Here is a 27,856-nt window from a genome sequence, read left to right on the forward strand (position 1 = left end):
TTCTTACCTTCAACTTCCAAATACTTGGTGTCAAGAGACTCAAACCCCTCAACATATTATTGTTGATTTTTGGTACTCAGTGGAAACAAATGTGGCTCTCTAGACAAGATGGAGACAAAATGGAGACAAAATGGAGACAAAATCTCCAAAGAAAAGGGCCACATGTGAGGATCACAATCATGACCTTAAGAGTTTGAGATTGACGCGCCACCTATTGTGCTAACAAGGAAAGCTTCTGTTGCAAACGTGCAGAAGTTGCTTACTCAAAGAAATAAAGTTCTTTTTTTCCACATCATCGACCACACAGCACAACATTTCCCATATGGTCTAGCGGTTAGGATTCCTGGTTCTCACCCAGGCGGCCCGGGCTCGACTCCCGGTATGGGAATGCAAATTTTTCTGTGCTTGTTTCGACATTCAAAGGCCGACGCCATTGGTTGGCCATTGTGGCCTGTCATTTGACCTAAAATTTCCTTACTTATCCATAGAATATTGGAACTGAATGGTAAAGTTTCTAGGCTCTCCTGCGAAAGATAATGAGTAAACTACATACCGTCTGAGGAAAAAACTTACAATCTTCAGTATATTGAATTGACCTGTTAACTCCAGCTCAAATGAGGCAGGATTCAACTACTAAAATGAAAAACAGCTTTTTAGTGAAGGCAACACTCTTTTTTTTTTTTTTTTAAAACCCTATATGTTTTCTGCAACTCTGTGGAATATCCCATATTAATTAGCAAGCAGTTTTCTTAGTTTACTGGTTCAATTCCTGATAGGGGAGTGCCACTTTTTTCTGCAATAGTTCCTGCATTCAAAGGTCGACACATACCTTGCAGACAAAGTTAGTTTAGATTAAAATTGCTCTTTGCAGCGAAAAATGCTGACCACAAGAGCTTTTAGCCATTCATTCCATTCTTTTGCACGAAAAGCCATTTGAGCTCATATCGGAAATCATTCTTACCTTCAACTTCCAAATACTTGGTGTCAAGAGACTCAAACCCCTCAACATATTATTGTTGATTTTTGGTACTCAGTGGAAACAAATGTGGCTCTCTAGACAAGATGGAGACAAAATGGAGACAAAATGGAGACAAAATCTCCAAAGAAAAGGGCCACATGTGAGGATCACAATCATGACCTTAAGAGTTTGAGATTGACGCGCCACCTATTGTGCTAACAAGGAAAGCTTCTGTTGCAAACGTGCAGAAGTTGCTTACTCAAAGAAATAAAGTTCTTTTTTTCCACATCATCGACTACACAGCACAACATTTCCCATATGGTCTAGCGGTTAGGATTCCTGGTTCTCACCCAGGCGGCCCGGGTTCGACTCCCGGTATGGGAATGCAAATTTTTCTGTGCTTGTTTCGACATTCAAAGGCCGACGCAATTGTTTGGCCATTGTGGCCTGTCATTTGACCTAAAATTTCCTTACTTATCCATAGAATATTGGAACTGAATGGTAAAGTTTCTAGGCTCTCCTGCCAAAGATAATGAATAAACTACGTACTGTCTGAGGAAAAAACTTACAATCTTCAGTATATTGAATTGACCTGTTAACTCCAGCTCAAATGAGGCAGGATTCAACTACTAAAATGAAAAACAGCTTTTTAGTGAAGGCAACACTCTTTTTTTTTTTTTTTTTTTTTTTTAAAACCCTATATGTTTTCTGCAACTCTGTGGAATATCCCATATTAATTAGCAAGCAGTTTTCTTAGTTTACTGGTTCAATTCCTGATAGGGGACTGCCACTTTTTTCTGCAATAGTTCCTGCATTCAAAGGTCGACACATACCTTGCAGACAAAGTTAGTTTAGATTAAAATTGCTCTTTGCAGCGAAAAATGCTGACCACAAGAGCTTTTAGCTATTCATTCCATTCTGTTGCACAAAAAGCCATTTGAGCTCATATCGGAAATCATTCTTACCTTCGACTTCCAAATTCTTGGTGTCAAGAGACTCAAACCCCTCGATATATTATTGTTGATTTTTGGTACTCAGTGGAAACAAATGTGGCTCTCTAGACAAGATGGAGACAAAATCTCCAAAGAAAAGTGCCACATGTGAGGATCACAATCATGACCTTAAGGGTATGTGCGCACGTTGCTTTTTACCTGCTTTTTACCTGCTTTTTTGCTGCTTTTTCTTCTGCGCTGTTTAATGCCAAAATGGATGTGTTCTTCTATTCAAGCAAAGTCTATGGGAATTTGGGTTTCTTGTTCACACTATGTTGTTCAAAATGCTGCCTTTTTGAGGCAGAACTTTGGTCAAAAACTCAGCTTTTCAAAGAAGCAACATGTCAATTGTTTTTGCCATTTGGGTTTTGCACTGCAAAGCTGAGTTTTTGACCAAAGTTCTGCCACAAAAAGGCAGCATTTTGAACAACATAGTGTGAACAAGAAACCCAAATTCCCATAGACTTTGCTTGAATAGAAGAACACATCCATTTTGGCATTAAACAGCGCAGAAGAAAAAGCAGCAAAAAAGCAGGTAAAAAGCAGGTAAAAAGCAACGTGCGCACATACCCTAAGAGTTTGAGATTGACACGCCACCTATTGTGCTAACAAGGAAAGCTTCTGTTGCAAACGTGCAGAAGTTGCTTACTCAAAGAAATAAAGTTCTTTTTTTCCACATCATCGACTACACAGCACAACATTTCCCATATGGTCTAGCGGTTAGGATTCCTGGTTCTCACCCAGGTGGCCCGGGTTCGACTCCCGGTATGGGAATGCAAATTTTTCTGTGCTTGTTTCGACATTCAAAGGCCGTCGCCATTGTGGCCTGTCATTTGACCTAAAATTTCCTTACTTATCCATAGAATATTGGAACTGAATGGTAAAGTTTCTCGGCTCTCCTGCGAAAGATAATGAGTAAACTACATACCGTCTGAGGAAAAAACTTACAATCTTCAGTATATTGAATTGACCTGTTAACTCCAGCTCAAATGAGGCAGGATTCAACTACTAAAATGAAAAACAGCTTTTTAGTGAAGGCAACACTCTTTTTTTTTTTTTTTTTTTTTTTTTTTTTTTTTAAAACCCTATATGTTTTCTGCAACTCTGTGGAATATCCCATATTAATTAGCAAGCAGTTTTCTTAGTTTACTGGTTCAATTCCTGATAGGGGACTGCCACTTTTTTCTGCAATAGTTCCTGCATTCAAAGGTCGACACATACCTTGCAGACAAAGTTAGTTTAGATTAAAATTGCTCTTTGCAGCGAAAAATGCTTACCACAAGAGCTTTTAGCTATTCATTCCATTCTGTTGCACAAAAAGCCATTTGAGCTCATATCGGAAATCATTCTTACCTTCGACTTCCAAATTCTTGGTGTCAAGAGACTCAAACCCCTCGATATATTATTGTTGATTTTTGGTACTCAGTGGAAACAAATGTGGCTCTCTAGACAAGATGGAGACAAAATCTCCAAAGAAAAGTGCCACATGTGAGGATCACAATCATGACCTTAAGAGTTTGAGATTGACGCGCCACCTATTGTGCTAACAAGGAAAGCTTCTGTTGCAAACATGCAGAAGTTGCTTACTCAAAGAAATAAAGTTCTTTTTTTCCACATCATCGACTACACAGCACAACATTTCCCATATGGTCTAGCGGTTAGGATTCCTGGTTCTCACCCAGGCGGCCCGGGTTCGACTCCCGGTATGGGAATGCAAATTTTTCTGTGCTTGTTTCGACATTCAAAGGCCGACGCCATTGGTTGGCCATTGTGGCCTGTCATTTGACCTAAAATTTCCTTACTTATCCATAGAATATTGGAACTGAATGGTAAAGTTTCTAGGCTCTCCTGCGAAAGATAATGAGTAAACTACATACCGTCTGAGGAAAAAACTTACAATCTTCAGTATATTGAATTGACCTGTTAACTCCAGCTCAAATGAGGCAGGATTCAACTACTAAAATGAAAAACAGCTTTTTAGTGAAGGCAACACTCTTTTTTTTTTTTTTTTAAAACCCTATATGTTTTCTGCAACTCTGTGGAATATCCCATATTAATTAGCAAGCAGTTTTCTTAGTTTACTGGTTCAATTCCTGATAGGGGACTGCCACTTTTTTCTGCAATAGTTCCTGCATTCAAAGGTCGACACATACCTTGCAGACAAAGTTAGTTTAGATTAAAATTGCTCTTTGCAGCGAAAAATGCTGACCACAAGAGCTTTTAGCCATTCATTCCATTCTTTTGCACGAAAAGCCATTTGAGCTCATATCGGAAATCATTCTTACCTTCAACTTCCAAATACTTGGTGTCAAGAGACTCAAACCCCTCAACATATTATTGTTGATTTTTGGTACTCAGTGGAAACAAATGTGGCTCTCTAGACAAGATGGAGACAAAATGGAGACAAAATGGAGACAAAATCTCCAAAGAAAAGGGCCACATGTGAGGATCACAATCATGACCTTAAGAGTTTGAGATTGACGCGCCACCTATTGTGCTAACAAGGAAAGTTTCTGTTGCAAACATGCAGAAGTTGCTTACTCAAAGAAATAAAGTTCTTTTTTTCCACATCATCGACTACACAGCACAACATTTCCCATATGGTCTAGCGGTTAGGATTCCTGGTTCTCACCCAGGCGGCCCGGGTTCGACTCCCGGTATGGGAATGCAAATTTTTCTGTGCTTGTTTCGACATTCAAAGGCCGACGCCATTGGTTGGCCATTGTGGCCTGTCATTTGACCTAAAATTTCCTTACTTATCCATAGAATATTGGAACTGAATGGTAAAGTTTCTAGGCTCTCCTGCGAAAGATAATGAGTAAACTACATACCGTCTGAGGAAAAAACTTACAATCTTCAGTATATTGAATTGACCTGTTAACTCCAGCTCAAATGAGGCAGGATTCAACTACTAAAATGAAAAACAGCTTTTTAGTGAAGGCAACACTCTTTTTTTTTTTTTTTTAAAACCCTATATGTTTTCTGCAACTCTGTGGAATATCCCATATTAATTAGCAAGCAGTTTTCTTAGTTTACTGGTTCAATTCCTGATAGGGGAGTGCCACTTTTTTCTGCAATAGTTCCTGCATTCAAAGGTCGACACATACCTTGCAGACAAAGTTAGTTTAGATTAAAATTGCTCTTTGCAGCGAAAAATGCTGACCACAAGAGCTTTTAGCCATTCATTCCATTCTTTTGCACGAAAAGCCATTTGAGCTCATATCGGAAATCATTCTTACCTTCAACTTCCAAATACTTGGTGTCAAGAGACTCAAACCCCTCAACATATTATTGTTGATTTTTGGTACTCAGTGGAAACAAATGTGGCTCTCTAGACAAGATGGAGACAAAATGGAGACAAAATGGAGACAAAATCTCCAAAGAAAAGGGCCACATGTGAGGATCACAATCATGACCTTAAGAGTTTGAGATTGACGCGCCACCTATTGTGCTAACAAGGAAAGCTTCTGTTGCAAACGTGCAGAAGTTGCTTACTCAAAGAAATAAAGTTCTTTTTTTCCACATCATCGACTACACAGCACAACATTTCCCATATGGTCTAGCGGTTAGGATTCCTGGTTCTCACCCAGGCGGCCCGGGTTCGACTCCCGGTATGGGAATGCAAATTTTTCTGTGCTTGTTTCGACATTCAAAGGCCGACGCAATTGTTTGGCCATTGTGGCCTGTCATTTGACCTAAAATTTCCTTACTTATCCATAGAATATTGGAACTGAATGGTAAAGTTTCTAGGCTCTCCTGCCAAAGATAATGAATAAACTACGTACTGTCTGAGGAAAAAACTTACAATCTTCAGTATATTGAATTGACCTGTTAACTCCAGCTCAAATGAGGCAGGATTCAACTACTAAAATGAAAAACAGCTTTTTAGTGAAGGCAACACTCTTTTTTTTTTTTTTTTTTTTTTTTTAAAACCCTATATGTTTTCTGCAACTCTGTGGAATATCCCATATTAATTAGCAAGCAGTTTTCTTAGTTTACTGGTTCAATTCCTGATAGGGGAGTGCCACTTTTTTCTGCAATAGTTCCTGCATTCAAAGGTCGACACATACCTTGCAGACAAAGTTAGTTTAGATTAAAATTGCTCTTTGCAGCGAAAAATGCTGACCACAAGAGCTTTTAGCTATTCATTCCATTCTGTTGCACAAAAAGCCATTTGAGCTCATATCGGAAATCATTCTTACCTTCGACTTCCAAATTCTTGGTGTCAAGAGACTCAAACCCCTCGATATATTATTGTTGATTTTTGGTACTCAGTGGAAACAAATGTGGCTCTCTAGACAAGATGGAGACAAAATCTCCAAAGAAAAGTGCCACATGTGAGGATCACAATCATGACCTTAAGGGTATGTGCGCACGTTGCTTTTTACCTGCTTTTTACCTGCTTTTTTGCTGCTTTTTCTTCTGCGCTGTTTAATGCCAAAATGGATGTGTTCTTCTATTCAAGCAAAGTCTATGGGAATTTGGGTTTCTTGTTCACACTATGTTGTTCAAAATGCTGCCTTTTTGAGGCAGAACTTTGGTCAAAAACTCAGCTTTTCAAAGAAGCAACATGTCAATTGTTTTTGCCATTTGGGTTTTGCACTGCAAAGCTGAGTTTTTGACCAAAGTTCTGCCACAAAAAGGCAGCATTTTGAACAACATAGTGTGAACAAGAAACCCAAATTCCCATAGACTTTGCTTGAATAGAAGAACACATCCATTTTGGCATTAAACAGCGCAGAAGAAAAAGCAGCAAAAAAGCAGGTAAAAAGCAGGTAAAAAGCAACGTGCGCACATACCCTAAGAGTTTGAGATTGACACGCCACCTATTGTGCTAACAAGGAAAGCTTCTGTTGCAAACGTGCAGAAGTTGCTTACTCAAAGAAATAAAGTTCTTTTTTTCCACATCATCGACTACACAGCACAACATTTCCCATATGGTCTAGCGGTTAGGATTCCTGGTTCTCACCCAGGTGGCCCGGGTTCGACTCCCGGTATGGGAATGCAAATTTTTCTGTGCTTGTTTCGACATTCAAAGGCCGTCGCCATTGTGGCCTGTCATTTGACCTAAAATTTCCTTACTTATCCATAGAATATTGGAACTGAATGGTAAAGTTTCTCGGCTCTCCTGCGAAAGATAATGAGTAAACTACATACCGTCTGAGGAAAAAACTTACAATCTTCAGTATATTGAATTGACCTGTTAACTCCAGCTCAAATGAGGCAGGATTCAACTACTAAAATGAAAAACAGCTTTTTAGTGAAGGCAACACTCTTTTTTTTTTTTTTTTTTTTTTTTTTTTTTTTTAAAACCCTATATGTTTTCTGCAACTCTGTGGAATATCCCATATTAATTAGCAAGCAGTTTTCTTAGTTTACTGGTTCAATTCCTGATAGGGGACTGCCACTTTTTTCTGCAATAGTTCCTGCATTCAAAGGTCGACACATACCTTGCAGACAAAGTTAGTTTAGATTAAAATTGCTCTTTGCAGCGAAAAATGCTTACCACAAGAGCTTTTAGCTATTCATTCCATTCTGTTGCACAAAAAGCCATTTGAGCTCATATCGGAAATCATTCTTACCTTCGACTTCCAAATTCTTGGTGTCAAGAGACTCAAACCCCTCGATATATTATTGTTGATTTTTGGTACTCAGTGGAAACAAATGTGGCTCTCTAGACAAGATGGAGACAAAATCTCCAAAGAAAAGTGCCACATGTGAGGATCACAATCATGACCTTAAGAGTTTGAGATTGACGCGCCACCTATTGTGCTAACAAGGAAAGCTTCTGTTGCAAACATGCAGAAGTTGCTTACTCAAAGAAATAAAGTTCTTTTTTTCCACATCATCGACTACACAGCACAACATTTCCCATATGGTCTAGCGGTTAGGATTCCTGGTTCTCACCCAGGCGGCCCGGGTTCGACTCCCGGTATGGGAATGCAAATTTTTCTGTGCTTGTTTCGACATTCAAAGGCCGACGCCATTGGTTGGCCATTGTGGCCTGTCATTTGACCTAAAATTTCCTTACTTATCCATAGAATATTGGAACTGAATGGTAAAGTTTCTAGGCTCTCCTGCGAAAGATAATGAGTAAACTACATACCGTCTGAGGAAAAAACTTACAATCTTCAGTATATTGAATTGACCTGTTAACTCCAGCTCAAATGAGGCAGGATTCAACTACTAAAATGAAAAACAGCTTTTTAGTGAAGGCAACACTCTTTTTTTTTTTTTTTTAAAACCCTATATGTTTTCTGCAACTCTGTGGAATATCCCATATTAATTAGCAAGCAGTTTTCTTAGTTTACTGGTTCAATTCCTGATAGGGGAGTGCCACTTTTTTCTGCAATAGTTCCTGCATTCAAAGGTCGACACATACCTTGCAGACAAAGTTAGTTTAGATTAAAATTGCTCTTTGCAGCGAAAAATGCTGACCACAAGAGCTTTTAGCCATTCATTCCATTCTTTTGCACGAAAAGCCATTTGAGCTCATATCGGAAATCATTCTTACCTTCAACTTCCAAATACTTGGTGTCAAGAGACTCAAACCCCTCAACATATTATTGTTGATTTTTGGTACTCAGTGGAAACAAATGTGGCTCTCTAGACAAGATGGAGACAAAATGGAGACAAAATGGAGACAAAATCTCCAAAGAAAAGGGCCACATGTGAGGATCACAATCATGACCTTAAGAGTTTGAGATTGACGCGCCACCTATTGTGCTAACAAGGAAAGCTTCTGTTGCAAACGTGCAGAAGTTGCTTACTCAAAGAAATAAAGTTCTTTTTTTCCACATCATCGACTACACAGCACAACATTTCCCATATGGTCTAGCGGTTAGGATTCCTGGTTCTCACCCAGGTGGCCCGGGTTCGACTCCCGGTATGGGAATGCAAATTTTTCTGTGCTTGTTTCGACATTCAAAGGCCGACGCAATTGTTTGGCCATTGTGGCCTGTCATTTGACCTAAAATTTCCTTACTTATCCATAGAATATTGGAACTGAATGGTAAAGTTTCTAGGCTCTCCTGCCAAAGATAATGAATAAACTACGTACTGTCTGAGGAAAAAACTTACAATCTTCAGTATATTGAATTGACCTGTTAACTCCAGCTCAAATGAGGCAGGATTCAACTACTAAAATGAAAAACAGCTTTTTAGTGAAGGCAACACTCTTTTTTTTTTTTTTTTTTTTTTTTTAAAACCCTATATGTTTTCTGCAACTCTGTGGAATATCCCATATTAATTAGCAAGCAGTTTTCTTAGTTTACTGGTTCAATTCCTGATAGGGGACTGCCACTTTTTTCTGCAATAGTTCCTGCATTCAAAGGTCGACACATACCTTGCAGACAAAGTTAGTTTAGATTAAAATTGCTCTTTGCAGCGAAAAATGCTGACCACAAGAGCTTTTAGCTATTCATTCCATTCTGTTGCACAAAAAGCCATTTGAGCTCATATCGGAAATCATTCTTACCTTCGACTTCCAAATTCTTGGTGTCAAGAGACTCAAACCCCTCGATATATTATTGTTGATTTTTGGTACTCAGTGGAAACAAATGTGGCTCTCTAGACAAGATGGAGACAAAATCTCCAAAGAAAAGTGCCACATGTGAGGATCACAATCATGACCTTAAGGGTATGTGCGCACGTTGCTTTTTACCTGCTTTTTACCTGCTTTTTTGCTGCTTTTTCTTCTGCGCTGTTTAATGCCAAAATGGATGTGTTCTTCTATTCAAGCAAAGTCTATGGGAATTTGGGTTTCTTGTTCACACTATGTTGTTCAAAATGCTGCCTTTTTGAGGCAGAACTTTGGTCAAAAACTCAGCTTTTCAAAGAAGCAACATGTCAATTGTTTTTGCCATTTGGGTTTTGCACTGCAAAGCTGAGTTTTTGACCAAAGTTCTGCCACAAAAAGGCAGCATTTTGAACAACATAGTGTGAACAAGAAACCCAAATTCCCATAGACTTTGCTTGAATAGAAGAACACATCCATTTTGGCATTAAACAGCGCAGAAGAAAAAGCAGCAAAAAAGCAGGTAAAAAGCAGGTAAAAAGCAACGTGCGCACATACCCTAAGAGTTTGAGATTGACACGCCACCTATTGTGCTAACAAGGAAAGCTTCTGTTGCAAACGTGCAGAAGTTGCTTACTCAAAGAAATAAAGTTCTTTTTTTCCACATCATCGACTACACAGCACAACATTTCCCATATGGTCTAGCGGTTAGGATTCCTGGTTCTCACCCAGGTGGCCCGGGTTCGACTCCCGGTATGGGAATGCAAATTTTTCTGTGCTTGTTTCGACATTCAAAGGCCGTCGCCATTGTGGCCTGTCATTTGACCTAAAATTTCCTTACTTATCCATAGAATATTGGAACTGAATGGTAAAGTTTCTCGGCTCTCCTGCGAAAGATAATGAGTAAACTACATACCGTCTGAGGAAAAAACTTACAATCTTCAGTATATTGAATTGACCTGTTAACTCCAGCTCAAATGAGGCAGGATTCAACTACTAAAATGAAAAACAGCTTTTTAGTGAAGGCAACACTCTTTTTTTTTTTTTTTTTTTTTTTTTTTTTTTTTAAAACCCTATATGTTTTCTGCAACTCTGTGGAATATCCCATATTAATTAGCAAGCAGTTTTCTTAGTTTACTGGTTCAATTCCTGATAGGGGACTGCCACTTTTTTCTGCAATAGTTCCTGCATTCAAAGGTCGACACATACCTTGCAGACAAAGTTAGTTTAGATTAAAATTGCTCTTTGCAGCGAAAAATGCTTACCACAAGAGCTTTTAGCTATTCATTCCATTCTGTTGCACAAAAAGCCATTTGAGCTCATATCGGAAATCATTCTTACCTTCGACTTCCAAATTCTTGGTGTCAAGAGACTCAAACCCCTCGATATATTATTGTTGATTTTTGGTACTCAGTGGAAACAAATGTGGCTCTCTAGACAAGATGGAGACAAAATCTCCAAAGAAAAGTGCCACATGTGAGGATCACAATCATGACCTTAAGAGTTTGAGATTGACGCGCCACCTATTGTGCTAACAAGGAAAGCTTCTGTTGCAAACATGCAGAAGTTGCTTACTCAAAGAAATAAAGTTCTTTTTTTCCACATCATCGACTACACAGCACAACATTTCCCATATGGTCTAGCGGTTAGGATTCCTGGTTCTCACCCAGGCGGCCCGGGTTCGACTCCCGGTATGGGAATGCAAATTTTTCTGTGCTTGTTTCGACATTCAAAGGCCGACGCCATTGGTTGGCCATTGTGGCCTGTCATTTGACCTAAAATTTCCTTACTTATCCAAAGAATATTGGAACTGAATGGTAAAGTTTCTAGGCTCTCCTGCGAAAGATAATGAGTAAACTACATACCGTCTGAGGAAAAAACTTACAATCTTCAGTATATTGAATTGACCTGTTAACTCCAGCTCAAATGAGGCAGGATTCAACTACTAAAATGAAAAACAGCTTTTTAGTGAAGGCAACACTCTTTTTTTTTTTTTTTTTTTTTTTTTAAAACCCTATATGTTTTCTGCAACTCTGTGGAATATCCCATATTAATTAGCAAGCAGTTTTCTTAGTTTACTGGTTCAATTCCTGATAGGGGACTGCCACTTTTTTCTGCAATAGTTCCTGCATTCAAAGGTCGACACATACCTTGCAGACAAAGTTAGTTTAGATTAAAATTGCTCTTTGCAGCGAAAAATGCTGACCACAAGAGCTTTTAGCTATTCATTCCATTCTGTTGCACAAAAAGCCATTTGAGCTCATATCGGAAATCATTCTTACCTTCGACTTCCAAATTCTTGGTGTCAAGAGACTCAAACCCCTCGATATATTATTGTTGATTTTTGGTACTCAGTGGAAACAAATGTGGCTCTCTAGACAAGATGGAGACAAAATCTCCAAAGAAAAGTGCCACATGTGAGGATCACAATCATGACCTTAAGGGTATGTGCGCACGTTGCTTTTTACCTGCTTTTTACCTGCTTTTTTGCTGCTTTTTCTTCTGCGCTGTTTAATGCCAAAATGGATGTGTTCTTCTATTCAAGCAAAGTCTATGGGAATTTGGGTTTCTTGTTCACACTATGTTGTTCAAAATGCTGCCTTTTTGAGGCAGAACTTTGGTCAAAAACTCAGCTTTTCAAAGAAGCAACATGTCAATTGTTTTTGCCATTTGGGTTTTGCACTGCAAAGCTGAGTTTTTGACCAAAGTTCTGCCACAAAAAGGCAGCATTTTGAACAACATAGTGTGAACAAGAAACCCAAATTCCCATAGACTTTGCTTGAATAGAAGAACACATCCATTTTGGCATTAAACAGCGCAGAAGAAAAAGCAGCAAAAAAGCAGGTAAAAAGCAGGTAAAAAGCAACGTGCGCACATACCCTAAGAGTTTGAGATTGACACGCCACCTATTGTGCTAACAAGGAAAGCTTCTGTTGCAAACGTGCAGAAGTTGCTTACTCAAAGAAATAAAGTTCTTTTTTTCCACATCATCGACTACACAGCACAACATTTCCCATATGGTCTAGCGGTTAGGATTCCTGGTTCTCACCCAGGTGGCCCGGGTTCGACTCCCGGTATGGGAATGCAAATTTTTCTGTGCTTGTTTCGACATTCAAAGGCCGTCGCCATTGTGGCCTGTCATTTGACCTAAAATTTCCTTACTTATCCATAGAATATTGGAACTGAATGGTAAAGTTTCTCGGCTCTCCTGCGAAAGATAATGAGTAAACTACATACCGTCTGAGGAAAAAACTTACAATCTTCAGTATATTGAATTGACCTGTTAACTCCAGCTCAAATGAGGCAGGATTCAACTACTAAAATGAAAAACAGCTTTTTAGTGAAGGCAACACTCTTTTTTTTTTTTTTTTTTTAAAACCCTATATGTTTTCTGCAACTCTGTGGAATATCCCATATTAATTAGCAAGCAGTTTTCTTAGTTTACTGGTTCAATTCCTGATAGGGGACTGCCACTTTTTTCTGCAATAGTTCCTGCATTCAAAGGTCGACACATACCTTGCAGACAAAGTTAGTTTAGATTAAAATTGCTCTTTGCAGCGAAAAATGCTTACCACAAGAGCTTTTAGCTATTCATTCCATTCTGTTGCACAAAAAGCCATTTGAGCTCATATCGGAAATCATTCTTACCTTCGACTTCCAAATTCTTGGTGTCAAGAGACTCAAACCCCTCGATATATTATTGTTGATTTTTGGTACTCAGTGGAAACAAATGTGGCTCTCTAGACAAGATGGAGACAAAATCTCCAAAGAAAAGTGCCACATGTGAGGATCACAATCATGACCTTAAGAGTTTGAGATTGACGCGCCACCTATTGTGCTAACAAGGAAAGCTTCTGTTGCAAACATGCAGAAGTTGCTTACTCAAAGAAATAAAGTTCTTTTTTTCCACATCATCGACTACACAGCACAACATTTCCCATATGGTCTAGCGGTTAGGATTCCTGGTTCTCACCCAGGCGGCCCGGGTTCGACTCCCGGTATGGGAATGCAAATTTTTCTGTGCTTGTTTCGACATTCAAAGGCCGACGCCATTGGTTGGCCATTGTGGCCTGTCATTTGACCTAAAATTTCCTTACTTATCCATAGAATATTGGAACTGAATGGTAAAGTTTCTAGGCTCTCCTGCGAAAGATAATGAGTAAACTACATACCGTCTGAGGAAAAAACTTACAATCTTCAGTATATTGAATTGACCTGTTAACTCCAGCTCAAATGAGGCAGGATTCAACTACTAAAATGAAAAACAGCTTTTTAGTGAAGGCAACACTCTTTTTTTTTTTTTTTTAAAACCCTATATGTTTTCTGCAACTCTGTGGAATATCCCATATTAATTAGCAAGCAGTTTTCTTAGTTTACTGGTTCAATTCCTGATAGGGGACTGCCACTTTTTTCTGCAATAGTTCCTGCATTCAAAGGTCGACACATACCTTGCAGACAAAGTTAGTTTAGATTAAAATTGCTCTTTGCAGCGAAAAATGCTGACCACAAGAGCTTTTAGCCATTCATTCCATTCTTTTGCACGAAAAGCCATTTGAGCTCATATCGGAAATCATTCTTACCTTCAACTTCCAAATACTTGGTGTCAAGAGACTCAAACCCCTCAACATATTATTGTTGATTTTTGGTACTCAGTGGAAACAAATGTGGCTCTCTAGACAAGATGGAGACAAAATGGAGACAAAATGGAGACAAAATCTCCAAAGAAAAGGGCCACATGTGAGGATCACAATCATGACCTTAAGAGTTTGAGATTGACGCGCCACCTATTGTGCTAACAAGGAAAGTTTCTGTTGCAAACATGCAGAAGTTGCTTACTCAAAGAAATAAAGTTCTTTTTTTCCACATCATCGACTACACAGCACAACATTTCCCATATGGTCTAGCGGTTAGGATTCCTGGTTCTCACCCAGGCGGCCCGGGTTCGACTCCCGGTATGGGAATGCAAATTTTTCTGTGCTTGTTTCGACATTCAAAGGCCGACGCCATTGGTTGGCCATTGTGGCCTGTCATTTGACCTAAAATTTCCTTACTTATCCATAGAATATTGGAACTGAATGGTAAAGTTTCTAGGCTCTCCTGCGAAAGATAATGAGTAAACTACATACCGTCTGAGGAAAAAACTTACAATCTTCAGTATATTGAATTGACCTGTTAACTCCAGCTCAAATGAGGCAGGATTCAACTACTAAAATGAAAAACAGCTTTTTAGTGAAGGCAACACTCTTTTTTTTTTTTTTTTAAAACCCTATATGTTTTCTGCAACTCTGTGGAATATCCCATATTAATTAGCAAGCAGTTTTCTTAGTTTACTGGTTCAATTCCTGATAGGGGAGTGCCACTTTTTTCTGCAATAGTTCCTGCATTCAAAGGTCGACACATACCTTGCAGACAAAGTTAGTTTAGATTAAAATTGCTCTTTGCAGCGAAAAATGCTGACCACAAGAGCTTTTAGCCATTCATTCCATTCTTTTGCACGAAAAGCCATTTGAGCTCATATCGGAAATCATTCTTACCTTCAACTTCCAAATACTTGGTGTCAAGAGACTCAAACCCCTCAACATATTATTGTTGATTTTTGGTACTCAGTGGAAACAAATGTGGCTCTCTAGACAAGATGGAGACAAAATGGAGACAAAATGGAGACAAAATCTCCAAAGAAAAGGGCCACATGTGAGGATCACAATCATGACCTTAAGAGTTTGAGATTGACGCGCCACCTATTGTGCTAACAAGGAAAGCTTCTGTTGCAAACGTGCAGAAGTTGCTTACTCAAAGAAATAAAGTTCTTTTTTTCCACATCATCGACTACACAGCACAACATTTCCCATATGGTCTAGCGGTTAGGATTCCTGGTTCTCACCCAGGCGGCCCGGGTTCGACTCCCGGTATGGGAATGCAAATTTTTCTGTGCTTGTTTCGACATTCAAAGGCCGACGCAATTGTTTGGCCATTGTGGCCTGTCATTTGACCTAAAATTTCCTTACTTATCCATAGAATATTGGAACTGAATGGTAAAGTTTCTAGGCTCTCCTGCCAAAGATAATGAATAAACTACGTACTGTCTGAGGAAAAAACTTACAATCTTCAGTATATTGAATTGACCTGTTAACTCCAGCTCAAATGAGGCAGGATTCAACTACTAAAATGAAAAACAGCTTTTTAGTGAAGGCAACACTCTTTTTTTTTTTTTTTTTTTTTTTTAAAACCCTATATGTTTTCTGCAACTCTGTGGAATATCCCATATTAATTAGCAAGCAGTTTTCTTAGTTTACTGGTTCAATTCCTGATAGGGGAGTGCCACTTTTTTCTGCAATAGTTCCTGCATTCAAAGGTCGACACATACCTTGCAGACAAAGTTAGTTTAGATTAAAATTGCTCTTTGCAGCGAAAAATGCTGACCACAAGAGCTTTTAGCTATTCATTCCATTCTGTTGCACAAAAAGCCATTTGAGCTCATATCGGAAATCATTCTTACCCTCGACTTCCAAATTCTTGGTGTCAAGAGACTCAAACCCCTCGATATATTATTGTTGATTTTTGGTACTCAGTGGAAACAAATGTGGCTCTCTAGACAAGATGGAGACAAAATCTCCAAAGAAAAGTGCCACATGTGAGGATCACAATCATGACCTTAAGGGTATGTGCGCACGTTGCTTTTTACCTGCTTTTTACCTGCTTTTTTGCTGCTTTTTCTTCTGCGCTGTTTAATGCCAAAATGGATGTGTTCTTCTATTCAAGCAAAGTCTATGGGAATTTGGGTTTCTTGTTCACACTATGTTGTTCAAAATGCTGCCTTTTTGAGGCAGAACTTTGGTCAAAAACTCAGCTTTTCAAAGAAGCAACATGTCAATTGTTTTTGCCATTTGGGTTTTGCACTGCAAAGCTGAGTTTTTGACCAAAGTTCTGCCACAAAAAGGCAGCATTTTGAACAACATAGTGTGAACAAGAAACCCAAATTCCCATAGACTTTGCTTGAATAGAAGAACACATCCATTTTGGCATTAAACAGCGCAGAAGAAAAAGCAGCAAAAAAGCAGGTAAAAAGCAGGTAAAAAGCAACGTGCGCACATACCCTAAGAGTTTGAGATTGACACGCCACCTATTGTGCTAACAAGGAAAGCTTCTGTTGCAAACGTGCAGAAGTTGCTTACTCAAAGAAATAAAGTTCTTTTTTTCCACATCATCGACTACACAGCACAACATTTCCCATATGGTCTAGCGGTTAGGATTCCTGGTTCTCACCCAGGTGGCCCGGGTTCGACTCCCGGTATGGGAATGCAAATTTTTCTGTGCTTGTTTCGACATTCAAAGGCCGTCGCCATTGTGGCCTGTCATTTGACCTAAAATTTCCTTACTTATCCATAGAATATTGGAACTGAATGGTAAAGTTTCTCGGCTCTCCTGCGAAAGATAATGAGTAAACTACATACCGTCTGAGGAAAAAACTTACAATCTTCAGTATATTGAATTGACCTGTTAACTCCAGCTCAAATGAGGCAGGATTCAACTACTAAAATGAAAAACAGCTTTTTAGTGAAGGCAACACTCTTTTTTTTTTTTTTTTTTTTTTTTTTTTTTTTTAAAACCCTATATGTTTTCTGCAACTCTGTGGAATATCCCATATTAATTAGCAAGCAGTTTTCTTAGTTTACTGGTTCAATTCCTGATAGGGGACTGCCACTTTTTTCTGCAATAGTTCCTGCATTCAAAGGTCGACACATACCTTGCAGACAAAGTTAGTTTAGATTAAAATTGCTCTTTGCAGCGAAAAATGCTTACCACAAGAGCTTTTAGCTATTCATTCCATTCTGTTGCACAAAAAGCCATTTGAGCTCATATCGGAAATCATTCTTACCTTCGACTTCCAAATTCTTGGTGTCAAGAGACTCAAACCCCTCGATATATTATTGTTGATTTTTGGTACTCAGTGGAAACAAATGTGGCTCTCTAGACAAGATGGAGACAAAATCTCCAAAGAAAAGTGCCACATGTGAGGATCACAATCATGACCTTAAGAGTTTGAGATTGACGCGCCACCTATTGTGCTAACAAGGAAAGCTTCTGTTGCAAACATGCAGAAGTTGCTTACTCAAAGAAATAAAGTTCTTTTTTTCCACATCATCGACTACACAGCACAACATTTCCCATATGGTCTAGCGGTTAGGATTCCTGGTTCTCACCCAGGCGGCCCGGGTTCGACTCCCGGTATGGGAATGCAAATTTTTCTGTGCTTGTTTCGACATTCAAAGGCCGACGCCATTGGTTGGCCATTGTGGCCTGTCATTTGACCTAAAATTTCCTTACTTATCCATAGAATATTGGAACTGAATGGTAAAGTTTCTAGGCTCTCCTGCGAAAGATAATGAGTAAACTACATACCGTCTGAGGAAAAAACTTACAATCTTCAGTATATTGAATTGACCTGTTAACTCCAGCTCAAATGAGGCAGGATTCAACTACTAAAATGAAAAACAGCTTTTTAGTGAAGGCAACACTCTTTTTTTTTTTTTTTTAAAACCCTATATGTTTTCTGCAACTCTGTGGAATATCCCATATTAATTAGCAAGCAGTTTTCTTAGTTTACTGGTTCAATTCCTGATAGGGGAGTGCCACTTTTTTCTGCAATAGTTCCTGCATTCAAAGGTCGACACATACCTTGCAGACAAAGTTAGTTTAGATTAAAATTGCTCTTTGCAGCGAAAAATGCTGACCACAAGAGCTTTTAGCCATTCATTCCATTCTTTTGCACGAAAAGCCATTTGAGCTCATATCGGAAATCATTCTTACCTTCAACTTCCAAATACTTGGTGTCAAGAGACTCAAACCCCTCAACATATTATTGTTGATTTTTGGTACTCAGTGGAAACAAATGTGGCTCTCTAGACAAGATGGAGACAAAATGGAGACAAAATGGAGACAAAATCTCCAAAGAAAAGGGCCACATGTGAGGATCACAATCATGACCTTAAGAGTTTGAGATTGACGCGCCACCTATTGTGCTAACAAGGAAAGCTTCTGTTGCAAACGTGCAGAAGTTGCTTACTCAAAGAAATAAAGTTCTTTTTTTCCACATCATCGACTACACAGCACAACATTTCCCATATGGTCTAGCGGTTAGGATTCCTGGTTCTCACCCAGGTGGCCCGGGTTCGACTCCCGGTATGGGAATGCAAATTTTTCTGTGCTTGTTTCGACATTCAAAGGCCGACGCAATTGTTTGGCCATTGTGGCCTGTCATTTGACCTAAAATTTCCTTACTTATCCATAGAATATTGGAACTGAATGGTAAAGTTTCTAGGCTCTCCTGCCAAAGATAATGAATAAACTACGTACTGTCTGAGGAAAAAACTTACAATCTTCAGTATATTGAATTGACCTGTTAACTCCAGCTCAAATGAGGCAGGATTCAACTACTAAAATGAAAAACAGCTTTTTAGTGAAGGCAACACTCTTTTTTTTTTTTTTTTTTTTTTTTTAAAACCCTATATGTTTTCTGCAACTCTGTGGAATATCCCATATTAATTAGCAAGCAGTTTTCTTAGTTTACTGGTTCAATTCCTGATAGGGGACTGCCACTTTTTTCTGCAATAGTTCCTGCATTCAAAGGTCGACACATACCTTGCAGACAAAGTTAGTTTAGATTAAAATTGCTCTTTGCAGCGAAAAATGCTGACCACAAGAGCTTTTAGCTATTCATTCCATTCTGTTGCACAAAAAGCCATTTGAGCTCATATCGGAAATCATTCTTACCTTCGACTTCCAAATTCTTGGTGTCAAGAGACTCAAACCCCTCGATATATTATTGTTGATTTTTGGTACTCAGTGGAAACAAATGTGGCTCTCTAGACAAGATGGAGACAAAATCTCCAAAGAAAAGTGCCACATGTGAGGATCACAATCATGACCTTAAGGGTATGTGCGCACGTTGCTTTTTACCTGCTTTTTACCTGCTTTTTTGCTGCTTTTTCTTCTGCGCTGTTTAATGCCAAAATGGATGTGTTCTTCTATTCAAGCAAAGTCTATGGGAATTTGGGTTTCTTGTTCACACTATGTTGTTCAAAATGCTGCCTTTTTGAGGCAGAACTTTGGTCAAAAACTCAGCTTTTCAAAGAAGCAACATGTCAATTGTTTTTGCCATTTGGGTTTTGCACTGCAAAGCTGAGTTTTTGACCAAAGTTCTGCCACAAAAAGGCAGCATTTTGAACAACATAGTGTGAACAAGAAACCCAAATTCCCATAGACTTTGCTTGAATAGAAGAACACATCCATTTTGGCATTAAACAGCGCAGAAGAAAAAGCAGCAAAAAAGCAGGTAAAAAGCAGGTAAAAAGCAACGTGCGCACATACCCTAAGAGTTTGAGATTGACACGCCACCTATTGTGCTAACAAGGAAAGCTTCTGTTGCAAACGTGCAGAAGTTGCTTACTCAAAGAAATAAAGTTCTTTTTTTCCACATCATCGACTACACAGCACAACATTTCCCATATGGTCTAGCGGTTAGGATTCCTGGTTCTCACCCAGGTGGCCCGGGTTCGACTCCCGGTATGGGAATGCAAATTTTTCTGTGCTTGTTTCGACATTCAAAGGCCGTCGCCATTGTGGCCTGTCATTTGACCTAAAATTTCCTTACTTATCCATAGAATATTGGAACTGAATGGTAAAGTTTCTCGGCTCTCCTGCGAAAGATAATGAGTAAACTACATACCGTCTGAGGAAAAAACTTACAATCTTCAGTATATTGAATTGACCTGTTAACTCCAGCTCAAATGAGGCAGGATTCAACTACTAAAATGAAAAACAGCTTTTTAGTGAAGGCAACACTCTTTTTTTTTTTTTTTTTTTTTTTTTTTTTTTTAAAACCCTATATGTTTTCTGCAACTCTGTGGAATATCCCATATTAATTAGCAAGCAGTTTTCTTAGTTTACTGGTTCAATTCCTGATAGGGGACTGCCACTTTTTTCTGCAATAGTTCCTGCATTCAAAGGTCGACACATACCTTGCAGACAAAGTTAGTTTAGATTAAAATTGCTCTTTGCAGCGAAAAATGCTTACCACAAGAGCTTTTAGCTATTCATTCCATTCTGTTGCACAAAAAGCCATTTGAGCTCATATCGGAAATCATTCTTACCTTCGACTTCCAAATTCTTGGTGTCAAGAGACTCAAACCCCTCGATATATTATTGTTGATTTTTGGTACTCAGTGGAAACAAATGTGGCTCTCTAGACAAGATGGAGACAAAATCTCCAAAGAAAAGTGCCACATGTGAGGATCACAATCATGACCTTAAGAGTTTGAGATTGACGCGCCACCTATTGTGCTAACAAGGAAAGCTTCTGTTGCAAACATGCAGAAGTTGCTTACTCAAAGAAATAAAGTTCTTTTTTTCCACATCATCGACTACACAGCACAACATTTCCCATATGGTCTAGCGGTTAGGATTCCTGGTTCTCACCCAGGCGGCCCGGGTTCGACTCCCGGTATGGGAATGCAAATTTTTCTGTGCTTGTTTCGACATTCAAAGGCCGACGCCATTGGTTGGCCATTGTGGCCTGTCATTTGACCTAAAATTTCCTTACTTATCCAAAGAATATTGGAACTGAATGGTAAAGTTTCTAGGCTCTCCTGCGAAAGATAATGAGTAAACTACATACCGTCTGAGGAAAAAACTTACAATCTTCAGTATATTGAATTGACCTGTTAACTCCAGCTCAAATGAGGCAGGATTCAACTACTAAAATGAAAAACAGCTTTTTAGTGAAGGCAACACTCTTTTTTTTTTTTTTTTAAAACCCTATATGTTTTCTGCAACTCTGTGGAATATCCCATATTAATTAGCAAGCAGTTTTCTTAGTTTACTGGTTCAATTCCTGATAGGGGAGTGCCACTTTTTTCTGCAATAGTTCCTGCATTCAAAGGTCGACACATACCTTGCAGACAAAGTTAGTTTAGATTAAAATTGCTCTTTGCAGCGAAAAATGCTGACCACAAGAGCTTTTAGCCATTCATTCCATTCTTTTGCACGAAAAGCCATTTGAGCTCATATCGGAAATCATTCTTACCTTCAACTTCCAAATACTTGGTGTCAAGAGACTCAAACCCCTCAACATATTATTGTTGATTTTTGGTACTCAGTGGAAACAAATGTGGCTCTCTAGACAAGATGGAGACAAAATGGAGACAAAATGGAGACAAAATCTCCAAAGAAAAGGGCCACATGTGAGGATCACAATCATGACCTTAAGAGTTTGAGATTGACGCGCCACCTATTGTGCTAACAAGGAAAGCTTCTGTTGCAAACGTGCAGAAGTTGCTTACTCAAAGAAATAAAGTTCTTTTTTTCCACATCATCGACTACACAGCACAACATTTCCCATATGGTCTAGCGGTTAGGATTCCTGGTTCTCACCCAGGCGGCCCGGGTTCGACTCCCGGTATGGGAATGCAAATTTTTCTGTGCTTGTTTCGACATTCAAAGGCCGACGCAATTGTTTGGCCATTGTGGCCTGTCATTTGACCTAAAATTTCCTTACTTATCCATAGAATATTGGAACTGAATGGTAAAGTTTCTAGGCTCTCCTGCCAAAGATAATGAATAAACTACGTACTGTCTGAGGAAAAAACTTACAATCTTCAGTATATTGAATTGACCTGTTAACTCCAGCTCAAATGAGGCAGGATTCAACTACTAAAATGAAAAACAGCTTTTTAGTGAAGGCAACACTCTTTTTTTTTTTTTTTTTTTTTTTTTAAAACCCTATATGTTTTCTGCAACTCTGTGGAATATCCCATATTAATTAGCAAGCAGTTTTCTTAGTTTACTGGTTCAATTCCTGATAGGGGACTGCCACTTTTTTCTGCAATAGTTCCTGCATTCAAAGGTCGACACATACCTTGCAGACAAAGTTAGTTTAGATTAAAATTGCTCTTTGCAGCGAAAAATGCTGACCACAAGAGCTTTTAGCTATTCATTCCATTCTGTTGCACAAAAAGCCATTTGAGCTCATATCGGAAATCATTCTTACCTTCGACTTCCAAATTCTTGGTGTCAAGAGACTCAAACCCCTCGATATATTATTGTTGATTTTTGGTACTCAGTGGAAACAAATGTGGCTCTCTAGACAAGATGGAGACAAAATCTCCAAAGAAAAGTGCCACATGTGAGGATCACAATCATGACCTTAAGGGTATGTGCGCACGTTGCTTTTTACCTGCTTTTTACCTGCTTTTTTGCTGCTTTTTCTTCTGCGCTGTTTAATGCCAAAATGGATGTGTTCTTCTATTCAAGCAAAGTCTATGGGAATTTGGGTTTCTTGTTCACACTATGTTGTTCAAAATGCTGCCTTTTTGAGGCAGAACTTTGGTCAAAAACTCAGCTTTTCAAAGAAGCAACATGTCAATTGTTTTTGCCATTTGGGTTTTGCACTGCAAAGCTGAGTTTTTGACCAAAGTTCTGCCACAAAAAGGCAGCATTTTGAACAACATAGTGTGAACAAGAAACCCAAATTCCCATAGACTTTGCTTGAATAGAAGAACACATCCATGTTGGCATTAAACAGCGCAGAAGAAAAAGCAGCAAAAAAGCAGGTAAAAAGCAGGTAAAAAGCAACGTGCGCACATACCCTAAGAGTTTGAGATTGACACGCCACCTATTGTGCTAACAAGGAAAGCTTCTGTTGCAAACGTGCAGAAGTTGCTTACTCAAAGAAATAAAGTTCTTTTTTTCCACATCATCGACTACACAGCACAACATTTCCCATATGGTCTAGCGGTTAGGATTCCTGGTTCTCACCCAGGTGGCCCGGGTTCGACTCCCGGTATGGGAATGCAAATTTTTCTGTGCTTGTTTCGACATTCAAAGGCCGTCGCCATTGTGGCCTGTCATTTGACCTAAAATTTCCTTACTTATCCATAGAATATTGGAACTGAATGGTAAAGTTTCTCGGCTCTCCTGCGAAAGATAATGAGTAAACTACATACCGTCTGAGGAAAAAACTTACAATCTTCAGTATATTGAATTGACCTGTTAACTCCAGCTCAAATGAGGCAGGATTCAACTACTAAAATGAAAAACAGCTTTTTAGTGAAGGCAACACTCTTTTTTTTTTTTTTTTTTTTTTTTTTTTTTTTTAAAACCCTATATGTTTTCTGCAACTCTGTGGAATATCCCATATTAATTAGCAAGCAGTTTTCTTAGTTTACTGGTTCAATTCCTGATAGGGGACTGCCACTTTTTTCTGCAATAGTTCCTGCATTCAAAGGTCGACACATACCTTGCAGACAAAGTTAGTTTAGATTAAAATTGCTCTTTGCAGCGAAAAATGCTTACCACAAGAGCTTTTAGCTATTCATTCCATTCTGTTGCACAAAAAGCCATTTGAGCTCATATCGGAAATCATTCTTACCTTCGACTTCCAAATTCTTGGTGTCAAGAGACTCAAACCCCTCGATATATTATTGTTGATTTTTGGTACTCAGTGGAAACAAATGTGGCTCTCTAGACAAGATGGAGACAAAATCTCCAAAGAAAAGTGCCACATGTGAGGATCACAATCATGACCTTAAGAGTTTGAGATTGACGCGCCACCTATTGTGCTAACAAGGAAAGCTTCTGTTGCAAACATGCAGAAGTTGCTTACTCAAAGAAATAAAGTTCTTTTTTTCCACATCATCGACTACACAGCACAACATTTCCCATATGGTCTAGCGGTTAGGATTCCTGGTTCTCACCCAGGCGGCCCGGGTTCGACTCCCGGTATGGGAATGCAAATTTTTCTGTGCTTGTTTCGACATTCAAAGGCCGACGCCATTGGTTGGCCATTGTGGCCTGTCATTTGACCTAAAATTTCCTTACTTATCCATAGAATATTGGAACTGAATGGTAAAGTTTCTAGGCTCTCCTGCGAAAGATAATGAGTAAACTACATACCGTCTGAGGAAAAAACTTACAATCTTCAGTATATTGAATTGACCTGTTAACTCCAGCTCAAATGAGGCAGGATTCAACTACTAAAATGAAAAACAGCTTTTTAGTGAAGGCAACACTCTTTTTTTTTTTTTTTTAAAACCCTATATGTTTTCTGCAACTCTGTGGAATATCCCATATTAATTAGCAAGCAGTTTTCTTAGTTTACTGGTTCAATTCCTGATAGGGGAGTGCCACTTTTTTCTGCAATAGTTCCTGCATTCAAAGGTCGACACATACCTTGCAGACAAAGTTAGTTTAGATTAAAATTGCTCTTTGCAGCGAAAAATGCTGACCACAAGAGCTTTTAGCCATTCATTCCATTCTTTTGCACGAAAAGCCATTTGAGCTCATATCGGAAATCATTCTTACCTTCAACTTCCAAATACTTGGTGTCAAGAGACTCAAACCCCTCAACATATTATTGTTGATTTTTGGTACTCAGTGGAAACAAATGTGGCTCTCTAGACAAGATGGAGACAAAATGGAGACAAAATGGAGACAAAATCTCCAAAGAAAAGGGCCACATGTGAGGATCACAATCATGACCTTAAGAGTTTGAGATTGACGCGCCACCTATTGTGCTAACAAGGAAAGCTTTTGTTGCAAACGTGCAGAAGTTGCTTACTCAAAGAAATAAAGTTCTTTTTTTCCACATCATCGACTACACAGCACAACATTTCCCATATGGTCTAGCGGTTAGGATTCCTGGTTCTCACCCAGGCGGCCCGGGTTCGACTCCCGGTATGGGAATGCAAATTTTTCTGTGCTTGTTTCGACATTCAAAGGCCGACGCAATTGTTTGGCCATTGTGGCCTGTCATTTGACCTAAAATTTCCTTACTTATCCATAGAATATTGGAACTGAATGGTAAAGTTTCTAGGCTCTCCTGCCAAAGATAATGAATAAACTACGTACTGTCTGAGGAAAAAACTTACAATCTTCAGTATATTGAATTGACCTGTTAACTCCAGCTCAAATGAGGCAGGATTCAACTACTAAAATGAAAAACAGCTTTTTAGTGAAGGCAACACTCTTTTTTTTTTTTTTTTTTTTTTTTTAAAACCCTATATGTTTTCTGCAACTCTGTGGAATATCCCATATTAATTAGCAAGCAGTTTTCTTAGTTTACTGGTTCAATTCCTGATAGGGGACTGCCACTTTTTTCTGCAATAGTTCCTGCATTCAAAGGTCGACACATACCTTGCAGACAAAGTTAGTTTAGATTAAAATTGCTCTTTGCAGCGAAAAATGCTGACCACAAGAGCTTTTAGCTATTCATTCCATTCTGTTGCACAAAAAGCCATTTGAGCTCATATCGGAAATCATTCTTACCTTCGACTTCCAAATTCTTGGTGTCAAGAGACTCAAACCCCTCGATATATTATTGTTGATTTTTGGTACTCAGTGGAAACAAATGTGGCTCTCTAGACAAGATGGAGACAAAATCTCCAAAGAAAAGTGCCACATGTGAGGATCACAATCATGACCTTAAGGGTATGTGCGCACGTTGCTTTTTACCTGCTTTTTACCTGCTTTTTTGCTGCTTTTTCTTCTGCGCTGTTTAATGCCAAAATGGATGTGTTCTTCTATTCAAGCAAAGTCTATGGGAATTTGGGTTTCTTGTTCACACTATGTTGTTCAAAATGCTGCCTTTTTGAGGCAGAACTTTGGTCAAAAACTCAGCTTTTCAAAGAAGCAACATGTCAATTGTTTTTGCCATTTGGGTTTTGCACTGCAAAGCTGAGTTTTTGACCAAAGTTCTGCCACAAAAAGGCAGCATTTTGAACAACATAGTGTGAACAAGAAACCCAAATTCCCGTAGACTTTGCTTGAATAGAAGAACACATCCATTTTGGCATTAAACAGCGCAGAAGAAAAAGCAGCAAAAAAGCAGGTAAAAAGCAGGTAAAAAGCAACGTGCGCACATACCCTAAGAGTTTGAGATTGACACGCCACCTATTGTGCTAACAAGGAAAGCTTCTGTTGCAAACGTGCAGAAGTTGCTTACTCAAAGAAATAAAGTTCTTTTTTTCCACATCATCGACTACACAGCACAACATTTCCCATATGGTCTAGCGGTTAGGATTCCTGGTTCTCACCCAGGTGGCCCGGGTTCGACTCCCGGTATGGGAATGCAAATTTTTCTGTGCTTGTTTCGACATTCAAAGGCCGTCGCCATTGTGGCCTGTCATTTGACCTAAAATTTCCTTACTTATCCATAGAATATTGGAACTGAATGGTAAAGTTTCTCGGCTCTCCTGCGAAAGATAATGAGTAAACTACATACCGTCTGAGGAAAAAACTTACAATCTTCAGTATATTGAATTGACCTGTTAACTCCAGCTCAAATGAGGCAGGATTCAACTACTAAAATGAAAAACAGCTTTTTAGTGAAGGCAACACTCTTTTTTTTTTTTTTTTTTTTTTTTTTTTTTTTTTAAAACCCTATATGTTTTCTGCAACTCTGTGGAATATCCCATATTAATTAGCAAGCAGTTTTCTTAGTTTACTGGTTCAATTCCTGATAGGGGACTGCCACTTTTTTCTGCAATAGTTCCTGCATTCAAAGGTCGACACATACCTTGCAGACAAAGTTAGTTTAGATTAAAATTGCTCTTTGCAGCGAAAAATGCTTACCACAAGAGCTTTTAGCTATTCATTCCATTCTGTTGCACAAAAAGCCATTTGAGCTCATATCGGAAATCATTCTTACCTTCGACTTCCAAATTCTTGGTGTCAAGAGACTCAAACCCCTCGATATATTATTGTTGATTTTTGGTACTCAGTGGAAACAAATGTGGCTCTCTAGACAAGATGGAGACAAAATCTCCAAAGAAAAGTGCCACATGTGAGGATCACAATCATGACCTTAAGAGTTTGAGATTGACGCGCCACCTATTGTGCTAACAAGGAAAGCTTCTGTTGCAAACATGCAGAAGTTGCTTACTCAAAGAAATAAAGTTCTTTTTTTCCACATCATCGACTACACAGCACAACATTTCCCATATGGTCTAGCGGTTAGGATTCCTGGTTCTCACCCAGGCGGCCCGGGTTCGACTCCCGGTATGGGAATGCAAATTTTTCTGTGCTTGTTTCGACATTCAAAGGCCGACGCCATTGGTTGGCCATTGTGGCCTGTCATTTGACCTAAAATTTCCTTACTTATCCATAGAATATTGGAACTGAATGGTAAAGTTTCTAGGCTCTCCTGCGAAAGATAATGAGTAAACTACATACCGTCTGAGGAAAAAACTTACAATCTTCAGTATATTGAATTGACCTGTTAACTCCAGCTCAAATGAGGCAGGATTCAACTACTAAAATGAAAAACAGCTTTTTAGTGAAGGCAACACTCTTTTTTTTTTTTTTTTAAAACCCTATATGTTTTCTGCAACTCTGTGG

The 27,856-nt window shown here is 38.9% G+C and overlaps 25 non-coding genes across 25 annotated transcripts; all 25 read left to right on the top strand.

Moving 5' to 3' along the window:
* Nucleotides 1-1,270: 1,270 nt before the first annotated feature.
* Nucleotides 1,271-1,342, top strand: TRNAE-CUC (transfer RNA glutamic acid (anticodon CUC)). Its single transcript has one exon. It is a non-coding gene; the product is annotated as a tRNA-Glu (tRNA).
* Nucleotides 1,343-2,652: 1,310 nt separating this feature from the next.
* On the top strand, nucleotides 2,653-2,724 carry TRNAE-CUC (transfer RNA glutamic acid (anticodon CUC)). Its single transcript has one exon. It is a non-coding gene; the product is annotated as a tRNA-Glu (tRNA).
* An 866-nt stretch (nucleotides 2,725-3,590) lies between these two features.
* Nucleotides 3,591-3,662, top strand: TRNAE-CUC (transfer RNA glutamic acid (anticodon CUC)). Its single transcript has one exon. It is a non-coding gene; the product is annotated as a tRNA-Glu (tRNA).
* Nucleotides 3,663-4,544: 882 nt separating this feature from the next.
* Nucleotides 4,545-4,616, top strand: TRNAE-CUC (transfer RNA glutamic acid (anticodon CUC)). Its single transcript has one exon. It is a non-coding gene; the product is annotated as a tRNA-Glu (tRNA).
* An 882-nt stretch (nucleotides 4,617-5,498) lies between these two features.
* On the top strand, nucleotides 5,499-5,570 carry TRNAE-CUC (transfer RNA glutamic acid (anticodon CUC)). The gene has a single exon. It is a non-coding gene; the product is annotated as a tRNA-Glu (tRNA).
* Nucleotides 5,571-6,881: 1,311 nt separating this feature from the next.
* On the top strand, nucleotides 6,882-6,953 carry TRNAE-CUC (transfer RNA glutamic acid (anticodon CUC)). Its single transcript has one exon. It is a non-coding gene; the product is annotated as a tRNA-Glu (tRNA).
* Nucleotides 6,954-7,819: 866 nt separating this feature from the next.
* TRNAE-CUC (transfer RNA glutamic acid (anticodon CUC)) lies at nucleotides 7,820-7,891 on the top strand. The gene has a single exon. It is a non-coding gene; the product is annotated as a tRNA-Glu (tRNA).
* An 882-nt stretch (nucleotides 7,892-8,773) lies between these two features.
* TRNAE-CUC (transfer RNA glutamic acid (anticodon CUC)) lies at nucleotides 8,774-8,845 on the top strand. The gene has a single exon. It is a non-coding gene; the product is annotated as a tRNA-Glu (tRNA).
* A 1,311-nt stretch (nucleotides 8,846-10,156) lies between these two features.
* On the top strand, nucleotides 10,157-10,228 carry TRNAE-CUC (transfer RNA glutamic acid (anticodon CUC)). Its single transcript has one exon. It is a non-coding gene; the product is annotated as a tRNA-Glu (tRNA).
* Nucleotides 10,229-11,094: 866 nt separating this feature from the next.
* On the top strand, nucleotides 11,095-11,166 carry TRNAE-CUC (transfer RNA glutamic acid (anticodon CUC)). The gene has a single exon. It is a non-coding gene; the product is annotated as a tRNA-Glu (tRNA).
* A 1,311-nt stretch (nucleotides 11,167-12,477) lies between these two features.
* On the top strand, nucleotides 12,478-12,549 carry TRNAE-CUC (transfer RNA glutamic acid (anticodon CUC)). Its single transcript has one exon. It is a non-coding gene; the product is annotated as a tRNA-Glu (tRNA).
* Nucleotides 12,550-13,401: 852 nt separating this feature from the next.
* TRNAE-CUC (transfer RNA glutamic acid (anticodon CUC)) lies at nucleotides 13,402-13,473 on the top strand. The gene has a single exon. It is a non-coding gene; the product is annotated as a tRNA-Glu (tRNA).
* Nucleotides 13,474-14,355: 882 nt separating this feature from the next.
* On the top strand, nucleotides 14,356-14,427 carry TRNAE-CUC (transfer RNA glutamic acid (anticodon CUC)). The gene has a single exon. It is a non-coding gene; the product is annotated as a tRNA-Glu (tRNA).
* Nucleotides 14,428-15,309: 882 nt separating this feature from the next.
* TRNAE-CUC (transfer RNA glutamic acid (anticodon CUC)) lies at nucleotides 15,310-15,381 on the top strand. The gene has a single exon. It is a non-coding gene; the product is annotated as a tRNA-Glu (tRNA).
* Nucleotides 15,382-16,691: 1,310 nt separating this feature from the next.
* TRNAE-CUC (transfer RNA glutamic acid (anticodon CUC)) lies at nucleotides 16,692-16,763 on the top strand. The gene has a single exon. It is a non-coding gene; the product is annotated as a tRNA-Glu (tRNA).
* An 866-nt stretch (nucleotides 16,764-17,629) lies between these two features.
* Nucleotides 17,630-17,701, top strand: TRNAE-CUC (transfer RNA glutamic acid (anticodon CUC)). Its single transcript has one exon. It is a non-coding gene; the product is annotated as a tRNA-Glu (tRNA).
* An 882-nt stretch (nucleotides 17,702-18,583) lies between these two features.
* TRNAE-CUC (transfer RNA glutamic acid (anticodon CUC)) lies at nucleotides 18,584-18,655 on the top strand. Its single transcript has one exon. It is a non-coding gene; the product is annotated as a tRNA-Glu (tRNA).
* A 1,311-nt stretch (nucleotides 18,656-19,966) lies between these two features.
* Nucleotides 19,967-20,038, top strand: TRNAE-CUC (transfer RNA glutamic acid (anticodon CUC)). The gene has a single exon. It is a non-coding gene; the product is annotated as a tRNA-Glu (tRNA).
* An 865-nt stretch (nucleotides 20,039-20,903) lies between these two features.
* On the top strand, nucleotides 20,904-20,975 carry TRNAE-CUC (transfer RNA glutamic acid (anticodon CUC)). Its single transcript has one exon. It is a non-coding gene; the product is annotated as a tRNA-Glu (tRNA).
* Nucleotides 20,976-21,857: 882 nt separating this feature from the next.
* Nucleotides 21,858-21,929, top strand: TRNAE-CUC (transfer RNA glutamic acid (anticodon CUC)). Its single transcript has one exon. It is a non-coding gene; the product is annotated as a tRNA-Glu (tRNA).
* A 1,311-nt stretch (nucleotides 21,930-23,240) lies between these two features.
* Nucleotides 23,241-23,312, top strand: TRNAE-CUC (transfer RNA glutamic acid (anticodon CUC)). Its single transcript has one exon. It is a non-coding gene; the product is annotated as a tRNA-Glu (tRNA).
* An 866-nt stretch (nucleotides 23,313-24,178) lies between these two features.
* On the top strand, nucleotides 24,179-24,250 carry TRNAE-CUC (transfer RNA glutamic acid (anticodon CUC)). Its single transcript has one exon. It is a non-coding gene; the product is annotated as a tRNA-Glu (tRNA).
* Nucleotides 24,251-25,132: 882 nt separating this feature from the next.
* On the top strand, nucleotides 25,133-25,204 carry TRNAE-CUC (transfer RNA glutamic acid (anticodon CUC)). The gene has a single exon. It is a non-coding gene; the product is annotated as a tRNA-Glu (tRNA).
* A 1,311-nt stretch (nucleotides 25,205-26,515) lies between these two features.
* Nucleotides 26,516-26,587, top strand: TRNAE-CUC (transfer RNA glutamic acid (anticodon CUC)). The gene has a single exon. It is a non-coding gene; the product is annotated as a tRNA-Glu (tRNA).
* An 867-nt stretch (nucleotides 26,588-27,454) lies between these two features.
* On the top strand, nucleotides 27,455-27,526 carry TRNAE-CUC (transfer RNA glutamic acid (anticodon CUC)). Its single transcript has one exon. It is a non-coding gene; the product is annotated as a tRNA-Glu (tRNA).
* Nucleotides 27,527-27,856: the final 330 nt, after the last annotated feature.

Source organism: Anomaloglossus baeobatrachus, chromosome 4, assembly GCF_048569485.1.
Source record: "Anomaloglossus baeobatrachus isolate aAnoBae1 chromosome 4, aAnoBae1.hap1, whole genome shotgun sequence".
Classification (NCBI taxonomy): Eukaryota; Metazoa; Chordata; class Amphibia; order Anura; family Aromobatidae; genus Anomaloglossus; species Anomaloglossus baeobatrachus.